Source organism: Salmo salar, unplaced genomic scaffold, assembly GCF_905237065.1.
Source record: "Salmo salar unplaced genomic scaffold, Ssal_v3.1, whole genome shotgun sequence".
NCBI classification, from domain to species: Eukaryota; Metazoa; Chordata; class Actinopteri; order Salmoniformes; family Salmonidae; genus Salmo; species Salmo salar.
In genome coordinates, this window is record NW_025550373.1 from 97253 (window position 1) to 105257 (window position 8005).

Consider the following 8005-nt stretch of genomic DNA (forward strand, 5'->3'; position numbering starts at 1 on the left):
GGTGGGCGTTCTATGTTCTGTTTCTATGTGTTTGTATTTCTTTGTTTTGGGCCGTGTGTGGCTCCCAAATCAGGCACAGCTGAAGTTCGTTGCTGTTGATTGGGAGTCACACATAAGTGCATGTTTTTCCGTTGGGGTTTTGTGGGTAATTGTTTCTGTTCGTGTTACTGTTTAGTGTGTTTCACCTGACAGGACTGTGTTGGCTGTCAGTTCCTTGTTTTGTTTGAATAGTGTTACGGAAATAATTAAATATGTTGAACACTAACTCCGCTACATTTTGGTCTTCTTCCGACGACAGCCCTTACATGTAGTGCTTTTTACAGCAGTTCAAACCTGTATTTCACTACATTCATTATTTTATTTATATAGGTATAGGCTATATATACAGTTGAAGTCGGAAGTTTACATACACTTAGACTCCAACCTAACTTGTTTTTCAACTACTCCACAAATTACTTGTTAACAAACTATAGTTTTGGCAAGTCGGTTAGGACATCTACTTTGTGCATGACACAAGTCATTTTTCCAACAATTGTTTACAGACAGATTATTTCACTTATAATTCACTGTATCACAATTCCAGTGGGTCAGAAGTTTATATACACTAAATTGACTGTGCTTTTAAACAGCTTGGAAAATTCCAGAAAATGATGCCATGGCTTTAGAAGCTTCTGATAGGCTAATTGACATCATTTGAGTCCACTGGAGGTGTACCTGGGGATGTATTTCAAGGCCTAACTTCAAACTCAGTGCCTCTTTGCTTGACATCATTGGAAAATAAAAAAGAAATCAGCCAAGACCTCAGAAATAAAATTGAAGACCTCCACAAGTCTGGTTCATCCTTGGGAGCAATTTCCAAACGCCTGAAGGTACCACGTTCATCTGTACAAACAATAGTACGCAAGTATAAACACCATGGGACCACGCAGCTGTCGTTCCGCTCAGGAAGGAGACGCGTTCTGTCTCCTAGAGATGAACGGACTTTGGTGCGAAAAGTACAAATCAATCCCAGGACAACAGCAAAGGACCTTGTGAAGATGCTGGAGGAAACAGGTAAAAAAGTATCTATATCCACAGTTAAACGAGTCCTATATTGACATAACCTGAAAGGCCGCTCAGCAAGGAAGAAGCCACTGCTCCAAAACCGCCATAAAAAAGCCAGACTACGGTTTTCAACTGCACATGGGGACAAAGATCTTACTTTTTGGAGAAATGTCTTCTGGTCTGATGAAACAAAAATAGAACTGTTTGGCCATAATGACCATCATTATGTATGGAGGAAAAAGGAGGAGGCTTGCAAACCGAAGAACACCATCCCAACCGTGAAGCACGGGGGTGGCAGCATCATGTTGTGGGGGTGCATTGGTGCAGGAGGGTCTGGTGCACTTCACAAAATAGATGACATCATGAGGGAGGAAAATTATGTGGATATATTGAAGCAACATCTCAAGACATCAGTCAGGAAGTTAAAGCTTGGTCACAAATGGGTCTTCCAAATGGACAATGACCCCAGGCATACTTCCAAAGTTGTGGCAAAATGGCTTAAGGACAACAAAGTCAAGGTATTGAAGTGGCCATCACAAAGCCCTGACCTCAAACCCATAGAAAATTTGTGGGCAGAACTGAAAAAGCGTGTGCGAGCAAGGAGGCCTACAAACCTGACTCAGTTACACCAGCTCTGTCAGGAGGAATGGGCCAGAATTCACCCAACTTATTGTGGGAAGCTTGTGGAAGGCTACCCAAAACATTTGACCCAAGTTAAACAATTCAAAGGCAATGCTACCAAATACTAATTGAGCATATGTAAATTTCTGACCCACTGGGAATGTGACGAAATAAATCAAATCTGAAATAAATCATTCTCTCTACTATTATTCTGACATTTCACAATACTTAAAAAAGTGGTGATCCTAACTGACCTAAGACAGGGAATTCTTACTAGGATTAAATGTCAGGAATTGTGAAAAACTGAGTTTAAACGTATTTGGCTAAGGTGTATGTAAACTTCCGACTTCAACTGTAGCTATAGGCCACGTGTCAAACTCATTCCACGGAGGGCCGAGTGTCTGCGGGATTTCGCTCCACCCTCGCACTTCATTTATGAATTAAGGTCACTAATTAGTAAGGAACTCGCCTCATTTGGTTGTCTAGGTCTTAATTGAAAGGATAAAACTAAAACCTGCAGACACTAGGCCCTCCATGCAATGAGCTTGACACCCCTGCTATAGGCTAAATTAAAGGAAAATTATGAATGTAGTGAAATGTATGTGTAGTGAAATTCACTGTATAAACTGTATAATGTAGTGAGTCACTATATAAACTGTATAGGGTAGTGAAAGTCACTGTATAAACTATGATTTAATCAGTGAACAAAGTAAGAGGATTGATCTATAGCCATAGCTCCTTCTATTCACTGATGTCCACACATTCTGTAGTTGATGTTACTTTAATAATTCAATACATGGAACGCATACTGCTGTCAGTTACTAACCCATACTGCTGTCAGTTACTAACCCATACTGCTGTCAGTTACTAACCCATACTGCAGTCAGTTACTAACCCATACTGCAGTCAGTTACTAACCCATACTGCTGTCAGTTACTAACCCATACTGCTGTCAGTTACTAACCCATACTGCAGTCAGTTACTAATCCATACTGCAGTCAGTTACTAACCCATACTGCTGTCAGTTACTAACCCATACTGCTGTCAGTTACTAACCCATTCTACAGTCAGTTACTAACTCATACTGCTGTCAGTTACTAACCCATACTGCTGTCAGTTACTAACCCATACTGCTGTCAGTTACTAACCCATACTGCAGTCAGTTACTAACCCATACTGCAGTCAGTTACTAACCCATACTGCTGTCAGTTACTAACCCATACTGCTGTCAGTTACTAACCCATACTGCAGTCAGTTACTAACCCATACTGCAGTCAGTTACTAACCCATACTGCTGTCAGTTACTAACCCATACTGCAGTCAGTTACTAACCCATACTGCAGTCAGTTACTAACCCATACTCCTGTCAGTTACTAACCCATACTGCTGTCAGTTACTAACCCATACTGCAGTCAGTTACTATCCCATACTGCAGTCAGTTACTAACCCATACTGCTGTCAGTTACTAACCCATACTGCTGTCAGTTACTAACCCATACTGCAGTCAGTTACTAACCCATACTGCAGTCAGTTACTAACCCATACTGCAGTCAGTTACTAACTCATACTGCAGTCAGTTACTAACCCATACTGCTGTCAGTTACTAACCCATACTGCAGTCAGTTACTAACCCATACTGCAGTCAGTTACTAACCCATACCGCTGTCAGTTACTAACCCATACCGCTGTCAGTTACTAATCCATACTGCAGTCAGTTACTTACCCATACTGCAGTCAGTTACTAAACCTCTTCATTCATACCTTCCTCCTACTCTACCTAGACTAGACTTGTAGACTAGTTCTCTACTCCCCCTTCTGAGTACTACATCACAATACTATACTTTATATTGCAGGAATCTCAAACCCTGTTCCTGGAGAGCTACCGTGCTGTAGGTTTTCAATCCAACTATATTCTAGCACACATTATTTTAATAATTTGCTGGTCGTGAGTTGATTTAGATTAGATACAACTGGAGTTGGAGTATAAACCTACAGGATGGTATCTCTCCAGGAACAGGGTTGGTTTATAAACCTACAGGAGGGTATCGCTCCAGGAACAGGGTTGGTTTATAAACCTACAGGAGGGTATCTCTCCAGGAACAGGGTTGGTTTATAAACCTACAGGAGGGTATCTCTCCAGGAACAGGGTTGGAGTATAAACCTACAGGAGGGTATCGCTCCAGGAACAGGGTTGGTTTATAAACCTACAGGAGGGTATCTCTCCAGGAACAGGGTTGGTTTATAAACCTACAGCCCTTCTTTGGACACTGTGTTAACAAACCTCCAGACGAGCTTCAATGCCATACAACTCTCCTTCCGTGGCCTCCAACTGCTCTTAAATGCAAGTAAAACTAAATGCATGCTTTTCAACCGATCGCTGCCCGCACATCCCCGCCCATCCAGCATCACTAATCTGGACAGTTCTGACTTAGAATATGTGGACAATTACAAATAACTAGGTGTCTGGTTAGACTATAAACTCTCCTTCCAGACTCACATTAAGCATCTCCAATCCAAAATTAAATCTAGAATCGGTTTCCTATTTCACAACAAAGCATCCTTCACTCATGCTGCCAAACATACCCTCGTAAAACTGACTATCCTACTGATCCTTGACTTTGGTGATGTCATTTCAGCAAATTGGTTGCAGCCTATCACAGTGGGATCCGTTTTGTCACCAAAGCCCCATATACTACCCACCACTGCGACCTGTATGCTCTCGTTGGCTGGCCCTCGCTTCATATTCGTCGCCAAACCCACTGGCTCCAGGTCATCTATACGTCTTTGCTAGGTAAAGCCCCGCCTTATCTGCCGAAATTGTTGCAACCCCTATTACTAGCCTGTTCAACCTCTCTTTCGTATCGTCTGAGATCCCAAAGATTGGAACGCTGCCGCGGTCATCCCCCTCTTCAAAGGGGGTGACACTCTAGACCCAAACTGCTACAGACCTATATCTATCCTACCATGTCTTTCTAAGGTCTTCGAAAGCCAAGTTAACAAACAGATCACCGACCATTTCGAATCACACCGTACGTTCTCCGCAATCAAATCTGGTTTCAGAGCTGGTCATGGGTGCACCTCAGCCACGCTCAAGGTCCTAAACGACATAATAACCGCCATCGATAAGAGACTTTACTGTGCAGCAGTATTCATCGACCTGGACAAGGCTTTCGACTCTGTCAATCACCACATTCTTATTCGCAGATTCGACAGCCTTGGTTCCTCAAATGATTGCCTCGCCTGGTTTACCAACTACTTCTCTGATAGAGTTCAGTGTGTCAAATCGGAGGGCCTGTTGTCCGGACCTCTGGCAGTCTCTATGGGTGTGCCACAGGGTTCAATTCTCGGGCCGACTCTCTTCTCTGTATACATCATTGATGTTGCTCTTGCTGCTGGTGATTCTCTGATCCACCTCTACGCAGACGACACCATTCTGTATACTTCTGGCCCCTCTTTGGACACTGTGTTAACTAACCTCCAGACGAGCTTCAATGCCATACAACTCTCCTTTCGTGGCCTCCAACTGCTGTTAAACGCAGGTAAAACTAAATGCATGCTATTCAATCGATCACTGCCCGCACCTGTTCGCCCGTCTAGCATCACTACTTTGGACGGCTCTGACTTAGAATACGTGGACAACTACAAATACCTGGGTGTCTGGTTAGACTGTAAACTCTCCTTCCAGACTCACATCAAGCATCTCCAATCCAAAATTAAATCTAGAATTGTCTTCCTATATCGCAACAAAGCATCCTTCACTCATGCTGCCAAACACACACTCGTAAAACTGACCATCCTACCGATCCTCGACTTCGGTGATGTCATTTATAAAATAGCCTCCAACACTCTACTCAACAAACTGGATGCAGTCTATCACAGTGCCATCCGTTTTGTCACCAAAGCCCCATACACTACCCACCATTGCGACCAGTACGCTCTCGTTGGTTGGCCCTCGCTTCATACTAGTCGCCAAACCCACTGGCTACAGGTTATCTACAAGTCTCTGCTAGGTAAAGCCCCGCCTTATCTCAGCTCACTGGTCACCATAGCAGCACCCACTCTTAGTATGCGCTCCAGCAGGTATATCTCTCTGGTCACCCCCAAAGCCAATTCCTCCTTTGGTTGTCTTTCCTTCCAGTTCTCTGCTGCCAATGACTGGAACGAACTGCAAAAATCTCTGAAGCTGGAGACTCATATCTCCCTCACTATCTTTAAGCACCAGCTGTCAGAGCAGCTCACAGATCACTGCACCTGTACATAGCCCATCTGTAAACAGCCCATCTATCTACCTACCTCATCCCCATACTGTATTTATTTATTTATCTTGCTCCTTTGCACCCCAGTATCTCTACTTGCACATTCATCTTCTGCACATCTACCATTCCAGTGTTTAATTGCTATATTGTAATTACTTCGCCACCATGGCCTATTTATTGCCTTAACTTACCATAAATTCCGGACTATAAGCCGCAACTTTTTTCCCACGCTTTGAACTTCGCGGCTTAAACAATGACGAGGCTAATATATGGATTTTTCACGCTTTCACATTTGTGGGTCCTGACAGCGTGGAGCATTGTCAAAAAATCCACTATCATCAACGGGTTTCGAAAGGCTGGACTGCTGCATGTTGAAGAGGGCTCAGCGGGGGATTTGCCACCTGGATGAAATTGACGAGAGCGACAATGAAAACGATCCAATATCAGATTAAGCAATTCTGAGGCTATTCAACTCCGACACCGAAGGAGATGGTTTCAGTGCACAGGAGGAGGAAGATAGTGACCAATGACTTTCTTGGTAGGCTACTGTTTACTGCAAAAAAAAAAATTGTTACAAGCCGTGTTTCGTTAAAGCCTATTTATTTTTGTTACAAGCCGTGTTTCGTTAAAGCCTGTGTAAAGTTCATTTGTTTCAATGTACCGGTAGGCACCTGCGGCTTATAGACATGTGCGGCTTATTTAAGTTCAAAATAATATATATTTTTTAAATTCTGTGGGTGCGGCTTATATTCAGGTGCGCTTAATAGTCCGGAAATTACGGTACCTCATTTGCACTCACGTTATATAGACTTTTTGTTTTCTTTTGTTCTACTGTATTATTGACTGTATGTTTTTGTTTTTATTCCATGTGTAACTCTGTGTTGTTGTATGTGTCAAATTGCTATGCTTTATCTTGGCCGCAGTTGCAAATGAGAACTTGTTCTCAACTAGCCTACCTGGTTAAATAAAGGTGAAAAAAAAGAAAAAGAAATCTCAGCTCACTGGTCACCATAGCAGCACCCACCCGTAGCAAGTGCTCCAGCAGGTATATCTCACTAGTCACCCCCAAAACCTATTCCTAATTTGGCCGCCTTTCCTTCCAGTTCTCTGCTGCCAATGACTGGAACGAATTGCAAAAATCACTGAAGCTGGAGACTCATATCTCCCTCAATAACTATACGCATCAGCTGTCAGAGCAGCTCAGAGATCATTGCACCTGTACATAGCCAATCTGTGAATAGCCCATCCAACTACCTCATCCCCATATTGTTATTTATTTATTTTGCTCCTTTGCACCCCAGTATCTCTACTTGCACGTTCATCTTCTGCACATCTATCACTCCAGTGTTTAATTACTAAATTGTAATTACTTCGCCACTACGGCCTATTTATTGCCTTACCTCCCTAATCTTACCTCATTTGCAAACACTGTATATAGATTTTTTTCTATTGTGTTATGGACTGTGTTTGTTTATTATATGTGTAACTCTGTGTTGTTGTTTGTGTCGAACTGCTTTGCTTTATCTTGGCCAGGTCGCAGTTGTAAATGACAACTTATTTTCAACTGGTCTACCTGGTTAAATAAAGGTGAAATAAAATAAAAATGACATACCTGCTTTATGACTCATGTGCTGTTCATTGTGTCTGTTGTTGTTCTATAGAGCTGTATGGACCCTCACTCCTCATCACACAAACCAACAACAGTCACACCACTCTGTCCTGTTCAGCTACTGGACGACCTGCTCCTATAGTAACCAGGGACCACATTCCACCACGGTCGATGTCACCCATCCCAATGAACTGTCACAACTACTGCATCAGTTTCCAGTCTACCTGACAAAGACACCAAGGTAAAGTGTGTGGTACCTTCTGGTGATGCCATTAAGGAGGTTTCTATGGTGATTCCAGTCACTGATCAAGTCTCATTGGCTGGTGAAAGAGGCCATGGTTTGTCAATACATGCATGATAATTGGCATGATAGGTCTAGGTCAATCTCAAATCTCCAATATCTGGATCAGTGGAAACTCAGTGATTGTTATAGTGCCAAGTCATAGTCAACCAACTTACTTACTGTAATAGTGCC